The sequence below is a fragment of the Gorilla gorilla genome, chromosome 13 (assembly GCF_029281585.2).
Source record: "Gorilla gorilla gorilla isolate KB3781 chromosome 13, NHGRI_mGorGor1-v2.1_pri, whole genome shotgun sequence".
Lineage (NCBI taxonomy): Eukaryota > Metazoa > Chordata > Mammalia > Primates > Hominidae > Gorilla > Gorilla gorilla.
Genome location: NC_073237.2, coordinates 94,343,272 through 94,356,079, shown reverse-complemented (window position 1 = coordinate 94,356,079; position 12,808 = coordinate 94,343,272). Strand labels below are relative to the sequence as shown.

General features: G+C 45.8%; 1 non-coding gene across 1 annotated transcript; it reads right to left on the bottom strand.

Annotated features, from left to right (window-relative positions):
• Positions 1–9,472: 9,472 nt before the first annotated feature.
• LOC115935874 (U6 spliceosomal RNA) lies at positions 9,473–9,578 on the bottom strand. The gene has a single exon (XR_004071471.2). It is a non-coding gene; the product is annotated as a U6 spliceosomal RNA (small nuclear RNA).
• Positions 9,579–12,808: the final 3,230 nt, after the last annotated feature.

Below are 12,808 nucleotides of genomic sequence, written 5' to 3'. Positions count from 1 at the left end.
GGGAGGCGGAACTTGCAGTGAGCCGAGATTGCGCCACTCCACTCCAGCCTGGGCGACAGAACAAGACTCCGTCTCAAAAAAAAACAAAAAACAAAAAACAAAATTAGCCGGGCGTGGTGGCACATGCCTGCAATCCCAGCTACTCTGGAGGCTGAGGCAGGAGAATCACTAGAACCCAGAAGGCGGAGGTTACAGTGAGCCAAGATCATGTCATTGCACTCCAGCCTGGGCAAAAAGAGCAAAACTCAGACTCAAAAAAAAAATAAAGATGTCCTTATTGCTGGGTGAGGTGGCTCATGCCTGTAATCCCAGCACTTTGGGAGGCCGAGGCGGGTGGATTACCTGAGGTCGGAGTTTGAGACCAGCCTGGCCCACATGGTGAAACCCCATCTCCACTAAAAATACAAATCTTTAATAAAAATGAAGAATGGAGAGAGAAAAAATTGGCTTCAAAAACAACTATAGTACACCTGTTGTTAGTTGTTCTTAAGTTTTTTTTTCCTGCAATTTGGACTAAATCCTAAATTATTTGTGGGTTACAAGTCCCCAAACTAATGCTTTCAAATCTTTACTTTTAATACTGGGAATTTTATTCCTCATCCTAGAGCTCATTATTTACCTAATAGTACACTGTTCCCCTAAATACTATACTAAAACTGTAGATGAGAATACTGGCCAGGCACAGTGGCTCACACCTGTAATCTCGGCACTTTGGGAGACCAAGGTGGGTGGATCACTTGAGGCCAGGAATTTGAGACCAGCCTTGCCAACGTGATTAAACCCTGTCTGTACTAAAAACAAAAAAATCACTGGGCACAGTGGCTCACGCCTGTAATCCCAGCACTTTGGGAGGCCGAGGCGGGTGGATCAAGAGGTCAGGAGTTCAAGAGCAGCCTGGCCAAGGTGGTGAAACCCCCTCTCTACTAAAAATACAAAAATTAGCCGGGCGTGATGTAGGGCACCTGTAATCCTAGCTACCCAGGAGGCTGAGGCAGAGAATTGCTTGAACCTGGGAGGCAGAGGTTGCAATGAGCTGAGATCGCGCCACTGCACTCCAGCCTGGGTGACACAGCGAGACTCCGTCTCAAAAAAAAAAAAAAAAAAGAAAAAAAGAAAAGAAAAGAAAATACACAGGTGAAGCTGCCCCCAGGCAGGAGGAAAGGCAATGTGGAAGCTCAGAGCAGAGGTCTTGAGTGGAGAGGGATCTGGGAGCCACTCTGAGTTGGAAAAAGACCGAGGATAGGCCCGACTGCTGCAGGAGAGCACATGCCGGGGGCTAAGCAGTGCAGAGGAGACAGCAGGTGCAGCTGCCCTGGGAGAAACAAGCAGGAGACAGAGCAGGTGTGTGTCCTGAGGAGGCGAGGCCCACAACATCAAAGGCCCCGAGCAGTCCAGGAGAATGAGGAACGAGAAGACACCAGTGGCCATGGGGATCAGGGGGCCACTTGGAGACAGCAGATTTGGTGGCAAAGGGGAGTTGAAGAAATAGAAAAAGTGAAAATAGCCCTTTCTTGGAAAAGCTCAGTTGTCAAAGCAGGTGGAAAATGGACCCTGGGCTGGAGGAATCCAAAGAGTTGAGGGGTTCTGAGGAAGTGCGTGTTTGGAGACCAACAGGAGGCAACCAAAGGAAAGAGAGAGATGCCGGGTGCGGTGACTCATGCCTGTAATCTCAGAACTTTGCGAGACTGAGACAGGAGGACCACTTGAGCCCAGGAGTTCAAGAGCAGCCTGGGCAACATAGTGAGACCTGGTCTCTACAAAAACTAAAAAAGTTAGCCAGACATGGTGGCACATGCCTGTGGTCCTGTAACCACCCAGGGGTTCACCTTACCCGCTGCTAGACAGTGTCAATTCATGAAGACAGGGGAAGTGCAATAGAGAAAGAGTAATTCATGCACAGCCGGCTGTGCGGGAGGCTGGAGTTTCATTATTACTCAAATCAGTCTCCCTGAGCATTCAGGGAGCAGAGATTTTAAGGATAACTTGCTGGGTGGGGGAAGCCAGTGAGCCGGGAGTGCTGATTGTTCAGGGATGAAATCATAGGGAGTCGGAGCTCTCTTCTTGCACAGAGTCAGTTCCTGGGTCGGGGCTGCAAGATCAGATGAGCCAGTTTATTGATCTGGGTAGGGCCAGCTGATCCATCAAGTGCAGGGTCTGCAAAATATCTCAAGCACTGACCTTAGGAGCAGTTTAGGGAGGGTCAGAATCTTGTCCCCCTCCAGCTGTGTGACTCCTGAACCATAATTTCTAATCTTATGGCTAATATTAGTCCTACAAAGGCAATCTAGAGCCCAGGCAAGAAGGAGGTCTGCTTTGGGAAAGGGCTGTTACTGTCTTTGTTTAAAGTATAAACTAATTTTCTCCCAAAGTTAGTTCAGCCTACGCCCAGGAATGAACAAGGACAGCTTGGAGGTTAGAAGCAAGTTGAAGTCAGTTAAGTTAGAGCTCTTTCACTGTCCCAGTCATAATTTTGCAAAGGCAGTTTCAGTCCCAGCTACACAGCTACCCAAGAGGCTGAGGCAGGAGGATTGCTGAGGCAGAGGTGGAGGCTGCAGTGAGCCGTGATCATGCTACTGCACTCCAGCCTGGGCAATAGAGTGAGAGTCTGTCTCTAAAAGTAAAAATAAGAAAGTAAAAATAAGAGGGAGGGAGGTTGGAGCAGGTTCACTTATCATGCATGAAATATGGGTGTGCTACTCTAGATGGCATGTGTTTAGTGTCTCAGGGTTTTTTTGTTTGTTTTTTTTGTTTGTTTTTTTTTTAGACGTAGTCTCTCTCTGTCGCCAGGCTGGGGTGCAGTGGCGCGACCTTGGCTCACTGCAACCTCTGCCTCCTGGGTTCAAGCGATTCTCCTGCCTCAGCCTCCCCAGTAGCTGGGACTACAGGCACCTGCTACCACACCTGGCTAATTTTTGTATTTTTTAGTAGAGGCGGAGTTTCACTATGCTGGCCAGGCTGGTCTCGAACTCCTGACCTCATAATCCGCCTGCCTTGGCCTCCCAAAGTGCTGGGATTACAGGCATGAGCCACCACACCTGGCCGTGTCTCAGGTTTAAATGGCCTTCACATTCTGGGCTGAGGCTGAGCAGCGGACTCTGATCACAGAGAAAATGAAATCCAGCACTAAAGTAACTCAGTCGCTTTTGACTGAAGAAAGCTATTGCAGTTTTATATAATTTGTGAATAAGTGGAAATTAAAGGAAAAAAGAGAAATCACATTTAAAAATAGTCATCTCACGAAAGCAAGTTAGGCTCATTTGTGACTAAATAAAAATTTTCAGTAAAGTAACGTAGTACTTTGTCTTACTATAGTAAAGAGGAAAGAATAAATTTTCATTCCACTCTTATTCTTGGATTTAAAGTCAGTTTCTGGTGCTTTTTCTGCTTGGATAATGAATCAATGTTCAATCTGTCCAAATGGCTGAGAACGTGTAGGAAGGTCTTTAAAAATAAATTAGGCCGGGCTCGGTAGCTCATGCCTGTAGTCTCAGCACTTTGGGAGGCTGAGGTGGGCAGATCACTTGAGGTCAGGAGTTTGAGACCAGCCTGACCAACATAGTGAAAACCCATCTCTACTAAAAATACAAAACATTAGCTGGACATGGTGGCTCGTGCCTGTAATCCCAGCTACTCAGGAGGCTGAGGCAGGAGAATAGCTTGAACTCAAGAGGTGGAGGTTGCAGTGAGCCGAGATCATGCCACTGTACTACAGCCTGGGTGACACAGAGAGACTCCATCTCAAAAATAAAATACAATAAAATAAAAATAAAAATAAGAGCCAGGTGCAGTGGCATATACCTGTAGCCTTCCAGCTACTTGGGAGGCTGAGGCCATGAGGATTGCTTGAGCCCAGGAGTTAGAGGCCAGCCTGGGCAACATTATGAGATCCCATCTCAAAGAAAAACAAGTAATAACAACATATTAAACCAGACTCTTTCCTGTTGTTGACAGGAGAAGGCAAGGAAGAACTTAGTTTGGAGAAGCTAGAGTACCCAGAGTGCTAGGTCACGGGGTCAAGGTTGAGGATGGGGGGTCCAGTTTCCAGATTAGACCCTCTGGAGTTTGAGGCCCCAGTGGCTACCCCAACTGTGCCAAGCTCCTTTTGAAGTTGGCTCCTAGAAAACTTCTTCTAGCCTTTAGGACTCCTGCCTAATTTTTTGCCACTCTGTGCTCCAGCTACACAGAACTATTTTGAGTTCCCTAAAGGATCATGTTCTGTCACCTCCAGGTCTTGGCACAGCCTGTTTCCTGTTCCTGCACACTCCCCACTCCTCCACCCTCCCACACTGAGCCTCGCCTGGCTACTGTCTGCAGGTCCTTCAGTGCACGAGCTGCTTCCTCTCAGAACTTTCTCTGATCTCCCCAGTAACCATCTCTGGGCTCCCACAAGACCCTCTTCTTCACCCACTTTTTTTTGTTTGTTTGTTTGAGATGGAGTCTTGCTCTGTCACCCGGACTGGAGTGCAGTGGCACGATCTCAGCTCACTGCAACCTCCACCTCCTGGGTTTGAGCAATTCTCCTGCCTCAGCCTCCCGAGTAGCTGGGATTACAGGTGCACGCCACCACGCCCGGCTTATTTTTGTATTTTTAGTAGAGACAGGCTTTCACCATGTTGGCCAGGCTGGTCTCAAACCCCTGACCTCAAGTGATCCTCCTGCCTCGGCCTCCCAAAGTGCTGGGATTACAGGTGTGAGCCACCGTGCCCGGCCCTTTCTTTGCCCACTTCTTACCCTTTAAGACATCTGCCTCTTTTGTCTGTCATTCCCTCTAGAGTGTAGGCGCCTTCAGTTAAGGAACCATTTGGAGTACCTTCCCAGCACTGAACCCAGGGCAAAGCCCTAGAGAGACAAGGTGACAAGTCAGGTCAGGCCTCTGCCTGAGGTTGCCTGGAGCCTTGTATTGTCACTGTGTCCTACGGGGCCAGGAGATCAGGGCATGGACTCTCTCCTACTCTATCCCCAGCACCAAGCACAGGACTTTTTTGTTTTGTTTTGTTTTTTTGAGACTGAATTTCACTCTTGTTGCCCAGGCTGGAATGCAATGGCACGATCTGGGCTCACCGTAAGCTCTGCCTCCCGGGTTCAAGCAATTATCCTGCCTCAGCCTCCTGAGTAGCTGGGATTACAGGCATGAGCCCCCCATCCCCCTGGCTAATACTGTATTTTCAGTAGAGATGGGGTTTCTCCATGTTGGTTAGGCTGGTTTTGAACTCCTAACCTCAGGTGATCCACCCATCTGAACCTCCCAAAGTGCTGGGATTACAGATGTGAGCCACCTTGCCTAGCATTTTTTTTTTTTTTCAGATGGAGTCTCACTCTGTCACCCAGGTTGGAGTGTAGTGGCATGATCTTGGCTCACTGCAACCTCTGCCTCCCAGATTCCTGCGATTCTCCTGCTTCAGCTTCCCAAGTAGTTGGGATTATAGGCACATGCCACCAGGCCTGGCTAATTTTTGTATTTTTAGTAGAGATGGGTTTTCACCATGTTGGCCAGGCTGGTCTCAAAATCTTGACCTCAGGTGATCTGCCTGCCTCGGCCTCCCAAAGTGCTGGCATTACAAGGACTTCTTTTTTTCTTTTCCTTTTTCTTTTTTTCTGTTTTTTGAGACAGAGTCTCACTCTGTTGCCCAGGCTGGAATGCAATGGCACGATCTCTGCTCACTGCAACCTCTGCTTCCTGGGTCCAAGCGATTCTTCTGCCTCAGCTGGGATTACAGGCACATGCCACCACGCCTGGCTAATTTTTGTATTTTTAGTAGAGATGGGGTTTCACCATGTTGGTCAGGCTGGTCTCGAATTCCTGACCTCGTAATCCACCCGCCTCGGCCTCCCAAAGTGCTGGGATTACAGCCGTGAGCCACCACACCCGGCCTACAAGGACTTCTTAATACCTAGTAGATGCCAATAAATATTTTCTGAATGAGCAAGTGCAGAAGAGAAAATATGACAGCGATGACTGAGGCGTAACTGACTTCATCTGTTCTCAGGCCACATTCTGCCCCTTGGGTGAACCTGACTGTTCCCTGAGTCGTTGCTGAAGTCAGCTTTCTGGCCAGTTCCTCAGAGGAAGAAGTGAAGCATGGAGCCACCCAAGCTGCCCAACCCCAGCTGCTGAGGGCCTGCCTCAGGTCCCATGGCCAAAGAACCTGCTTCTTCCAAGGCTGTCAGTTGTCCCATTTTCGGCACCCTTGCTGATCACACCCTCGCTGGTCACACCACCTACTTTCTGCTTCCCCAGCCTTGGTTCTCATCCCTGTAACATAAGCATCATTTTTATGCTGTCCCTGAGAGAGCAAACCCCCCATCACACTCTGGAGGGTGTGGGGGGTGAAAGTCAACACCTTCAGTCTCTGGTGGAGGCTTGTGACCTCTGACATCCCTCACTTGCCTCCGTTTTCCAGTGCACCCCACTGCTGCATCCACCAAAGCAGTTTCGAGTGTCTGCCTGCGTGCCTGGTACCACAGCAGGTGCTGGGGATAGAATGCGGAACAAAAGAGGCCTCCACGGTCCTTTTCCTGCAAACTGTAGTTTACAATAAAAGTAAACTATATTCACGTATAACTATATGGTCTTGAATTATGATGAGGGCAGTGAAGAAACTAATTGAGTGCCGCATGAGAAATGAGGAAAGGGACCTTCTTTAGATGGGTGGCCAAGAGGAGTCTTTCTGATGAGTTGATGTTTTGGCTGAGACCCCCACCCCAAATGTCTTCCAAATGATAATAATCTCTTCCCTCACTGGGTCCCTATGGGGTCCTGGAACACTACAGTGTCCTGAGAAGTGCACAGGGTTTTGGATAATTCAGGCCGGGGTTCACCTCCCAGCTCTGTCCTTTCACGCAGAGGAACTTCTCAACGTCCTCCCCTGTGAAATGGAGACAGCCACCACCAGAGGGCAGTAGTGAGGACTACGTGAGAAGAGGTGTGTAAGGCCCCGTTGGCTCAGACCTGCCGAAACACTCAGGGAGGGGTCTCATTCCTGAGCCCCTACTCCCATGCCTGTTTCCACCGCCCGCAACCTGCGGGGACCTTCCCACCCTCAGACCTCATCTTGACAGTTTATCCCTGTCACTGGCTTCATCCCTAGTTTGGCTGGTCCTGCCCCTCCCCGTACCCAGTTAGGACAGTGGGTCTGACGTGTCTCCACCTTCTCATCTCACCCTTAACTTCAAAGGGTCCCCAAAGCTTTCACAACTCTCACGCTTCTCCCTCACTATCATTGGGAATCTCCTCCATTCTAGGGCTTCAAAATTTCCCCAGGCGCAGTGGCAGGAGGATCACCTGAGGTCAGGAGTTCGAGACCAGCCTGGCCAACATGGTGAAACCCCGTCTCTACTAAAAATACAAAAATTAGCTGGGTGTGGTGGTGGGCGCCTGTAGTCTCAGCTACTTGGGAGGCTGAGGCAGGAGAATCGCTTGAACCTGGGTGGTGGATGTTGCAGTGAGCCAAGATCGCGCCATTGCACTCCAGCTTGGGCAACAGAGTAAGACCCTGTCTCAAAACAAAACAAAACAAAACAAAAAAAAACTGTATCTTCATGGCACACCGTTCTCACCACACTGCTTCCTCATGGTCATCTCTGAAAACAACCCCAGGAACCAGAGCACCCCATAGTAACTTGGGCTCCGCTGTGTGATACTGTTCCCCGAAGCTGACCAACCTGATGCAGACATGTGATAGAAGATCATCTCTGGGTCAATAGGCACATGAAAAGATGCTCAACATAGTTAACTATCAGGAAATGCAAACCAAACCCATGGTGAGATACCACTTCGCACTTGCTAGGATATTTAAAATTGGAAAGATAAATAATAACAAGGATGTGGAATTTTTTCTTTCTTTTTTTTTTTTTTTTTGAGACAGGGTCTCACCTGTCACCCAAGCTGGAGTGCAGTGGCGCCTGCAGCCTTGAACTCCCAGGCTCAGTGATCCTCCCACCTCAGCCTCCTGAGTAGCTGGGACCACAAATGTGTGCCACCCTGCCCAGATAATGTTTTTTGGTAGAGATGGGGTTTTGCCATGTTACCCAGGCTAGTCTCAAACTCCTGGGCTCAAGTCATCCTCCCACCTCAGCTTCCCAAAGTGCTGGGATTATAGGCGTGAGACATCGTGCCCAGCCTTGATGTTTGGCTATCCTTCCAAAGCTCTGTCAACCAGATTCTCTTCTCTCATGATTCTCTCTGCTAATGATGACTCTGTAGCCCGGAAATCATGAGGAATGGCAAGTCCATAAACTTCTGCCAACTGAGTTGCCCAGAGCTGCCCAGTTTCAACTCTTTTGAGACCCTTCCTTGGATTTTCTGACTCACCCCATAACACCCCAATAAACCCATCATTTTGATTTGTATATCCACACCCACTTCCCTCCAGCCCCACCCCCTCCCTAACCTCTGCCAACCACTAATATTTTCCATTTCTATAATTGTGTCATTTTAAGAGGGTTTTTAATAAACAGAACCATGCAGTTCTGTAACCTTTGGGGGCTGGCTTTTTTCCCTCAGCATGATTCCCTGGAGATTCATCCTGGTTGTTTTGTGTATGGGTAGTGTGTTCCTTTTTATTTATTTTTTATTTTATTTTAATTTTTTTGAGATGGAGTCTCACTCGGTTGCCTAGGCTGGCATGCAGTGGTGCGATCTCAATCACCACAACTTCTGTCTCCTGGGTTCAAGCGATTCTCCTGCCTCAGCCTCCTGAGTAGCTGAGATTACAGGCATGCACCACCATGCCCGGCTAATTTTTGTATTTTTAGTAGAGATGGGTTTCACCATGTTGGTCAGGCTGGTCTCAAACTCCTGACCTTAAGTGATCCACCTGCCTCAGCCTCCCAAAGTGCTGGGATTACAGGCGTGAGCCACTGTGCCTGGCACATGTTTCATTTTTATAAGAAACTGCCAAACTGTTTTCCAGAGTGGCTGTATGATTTTACATTCTCACCAGACATATATAATTGATCAGTTTCTCTGCATTCTCACTAGCATTTGGTGTTGTCCTTATTTTTCATTTTTTCCATTCTGAGAGGAGTGCAGTGATATCTCATTGTGATTTTAATTTGCATTTCCCAAATGGCTAATAATAATGTTGAGCATCTTTTCATGTGCTTATTTGCCTTCTGTATATCCTCTTCAGTGAAATCTCTTCATGTCTTTTGCCCATTTTCTAATTCTATTCTTGTTTTTTTGCTGTTGAGTTTTGAGAGTGCTTCATATTTCTAGTTACTAGTCCTTTTGTCAGGTATGTGGTTTGCAAATATTTTCTCCCAGTCTGTAGCTGTAGCTTGTCTTTTTATCCTCTTTACAAGGTCTTTTGCAGAGCAAAAGCTTTTAATTTTGACAAAGTCCAATATATAAATGTTTCCTTTAATGCATCATGTTTTGGGGGCTAAGTTTAAGAGCTCTTTGCCTCACTCTAGATCCCAAATGTTTTCTCCTGTGCTTCTTTTTTTTCTAAAATTTTTATAGAATTATTTTTAAAATATGAAATGCTTCACAAATTTTTATATCATCCTTACATGGGGCCATGCTAATCTACTCTGTGTCATTCCAGTTTTGGTTTATGTGTTGCCAAAGTGAGCAGAAAGTCTTATGGTCTTATGTTTACATTTTAGTCCGAGGTCTTTTTTTTTTTTTTTTTTTTGAGACAGGATTTTGCTCTGTCACCCAGGCTGGAATGCAGTGATGCAGTCATAGCTTGCTGCAGCCTCCATCACCCAAGCTCAAGCGATCCTTCCGCCACAACCTCTGTAGTAGCTGGGACTGCAAATGTGCCCCACAATGCTCAACAAATTTTTGTGTTTTTTGTAGAGACAAGGTCTTGCCATGTTGGTCTCAAACTTCTGGCCTCAAGTGATCCTCCCTCCTTGGCCTCCTAAAGTGTTAGGATGACAGGTGTGAGCCACCACGTCGGCGCTGAGGTCCACTTTAAGTTAATTTTTGTACAATATATGAGACTTATGTCAAAGTTTTGTTGTTTGGTTGATTTTGGGGCCTATAGATGTCCAGTTGCTTCAGCACCGTTTGTTGAAAAGACTTGTCTCCATTGATTGCTTTTGCACCTTTGTCAAAAATCAGCAGTCAAAAATAGTTGTGTGGCTCTGTTTCCGAGTTCTGTGTTCTGTTCCATTGATCTATGTGCTATTCCTGGGCCAGAACCACACTGTGACCATATAACAGGTTTTGAACTTAGGTAGACTGATTTTTCTCTAAAATTAGCTAAATTTTAATAAACCATCTAAAATTATTCTAGCTATTCTAGTTCCTTTGCCTTTCCACATAAATTTTAGAAAAGTTTTGTCAATATTTGCAAGAAATAGATTTTGTTGGAATTTTGATAGAAAGTGTGCCAATATGGGAATAATTGACAACTTTATTATGTTTAGTCTTCCAACCCATGAACACAGTTTTACCTCTCAGTTTATTTAGATATTCTTTGATTTCCTTCATCAGCATTTTATAGTTTTCAGCATAGAAATCCTATACATGTTTTGTTAGATTTCCACCCAAATATTCCATGTTTTGAGTGATTATAAATGGTATTTTATTTTTAATTTTGGTTTCCGTGTGTTCATTAGTATATAGATTCTAGGAATTTTGTATGTGTGTATGTGTGTGTGTGTGTGTGTGTGTGTGTGTGTATAGATTCTTTGGGATTTTCTACCGCATCATTGTATCATCTGCAAATACAGACCATTTTATTTTTGCCTTTCTGAAATGTGTGCCTTTTCTTTTCTTTTCTTTCTTGCCTGTTACACTGCCTAGAATGTTCAGTTATATGTTGAATAAGAGTGGTGAGAGTGGACATCCTTGCCTTGTTCCCAATCTTAGAAAGAAAGCATTCCATTTTTCACCATTAAGTATAGTATTAAATGCAGGGTTTTGTAGATGTTCTTAATCAAATTCAGGAAGTTCCCTCTATTCCTAGTTTTCCGAGGGTTTTTGAGACTCTGAGTTTTGTTTCTAATGGAGCTACAAGCTGTAGAGAACTTTATGAAATTGAATACATCCTAGTACAGCCACTTTATATCCAAACTGTTAAGAGTTTTGTGTTAGAGAAACCATCAACCTTATATGAGAAGATTATTCGTGTGTGTTAGAATTTGCATCTTAGAGAAAACCCTCATTTTAGAATTGGGTTGAGAAGAAGAACAAGACACTGGGTTTATTAATTGCAACTTTTGGCACAACCGTTAGAGCATTTATTTGCATCAAGGTTACATTACTGGGAAATTCACCTTACAGTAAAAAAGGTGAATAAAATATTTTTTTCATAAGAATTAATGTAGAAGGGCTGGATATATTTCCAGACACCCACAGTCCAAACTTTTTATCTATTGACACAATTCACAAACCAATGGAATGACACAGAATGAATTAAGTGAGAAATAAAAGATCATATGATCATTTTACAGTGTTCTCCCTGGGCTTCACGGAAGAATTAGGAAGCTACACTAAGTGCAGGTGCTACCAAAGTTAGCAGTCGTTATAGTGTATCCCTGAGAGTCTGAGTCCAGCGAGGTTTGGGGTGGAATGGAAGAACCACCTGCCTCTGCCCCATCTCTACATCTCCCGCTGAGACTTAGAAACAAATACTGCACTCTGAGAATGCTCCAAAAACCTCCACCTTTCTTCTTTTTCCTTTTTTTTTTTTTTTTTTTTTTTGTTTGGAGATGGAGTCTCACTCTCTCGATCAGGCTGGAGTGCAGTGGCACAATCTTGGCTCACTGCAGCCTCTACCTCCTGGTTCAAGAGATTCTCATGCCTCAACCTCCCACATAGCTGGGACTACAGGTGCGCACCACCATGCCTAGATAATTTTTGTATTTTTAGTAGAGACAGGGTTTCACCATGTTGGCCAGGCTGGTCCTGAATTCCTGGCCTCAAATGATCTGCCCGCCTCAGCCTCCCAAAACGCTGGGGTTACAGGCATGAGCCACCGTACCCGGCCAAACCTCCAGCTTTCTCAGGAGCTCTTGAGATGGTAAAGAAGGAATGAAGTGGAGATCCTCTCCACTGTGAACTGCAGCATTCAGCAATCCCAAGATAACATGCCTCAACTGTCCTCCAGCCGCAGCTGCTCCCAGTTTACCAACAAGGTGAGTGCAAACAATGACTTATACAGAAATTGATCCCATTCTTTATTTTTTATTTTTTTTAAGAGACAGGGTCTCACTCTGTTGCCCAGTGTACTCCAGGCTGGAGTACAGAGGTGTGATCACAGTTCACTGTAACCTTGATCTCCTGGGTTCAAGGGATCCTTCTGCCTCAGCCACCCAAGAAACTGGACTACAGGTACATGCTACCATGCCCAGCTAATTTTTAAATTTTTTTTGTAGAGATGGGGATCTTACTTTGTGGCCCAGGCTGTTCTCAAACTCCTGGCCTCAAAAAATCCTCCGGCCTTGTCCTCTCAAAGTGCTGGAATTACAGATGTGAGCCACTATGCCCAGCCCTTTTAAAATTGTTTATTTTTATTTTTATTTTTAGAGATGGGATCTTGCCACATTGCCTAGGCTGGAGTGCAGTGGCTATTCACAGGTGTGATTATAGCACACTGCAGCCTCCAATTCCTGGCCTCAAGCCATCCTCCCACCTCAGCCTCTTGAGTAGCTAAGATTACAGGTGTGCACTATCGCACTTGACCTGATCCATTTAAATAACTGACATTAAGTAGAAAAGGATTAGTGTATGGAACTCAGATCTGCTGTGTCCCAACCCACTGCTTGGAACACAGTGGGTATTTAGGGACCTTGAATGAAATAATGAGGAGAATTTTATTAGCCATTCTCAATCAGAAATATGTAGTTCATT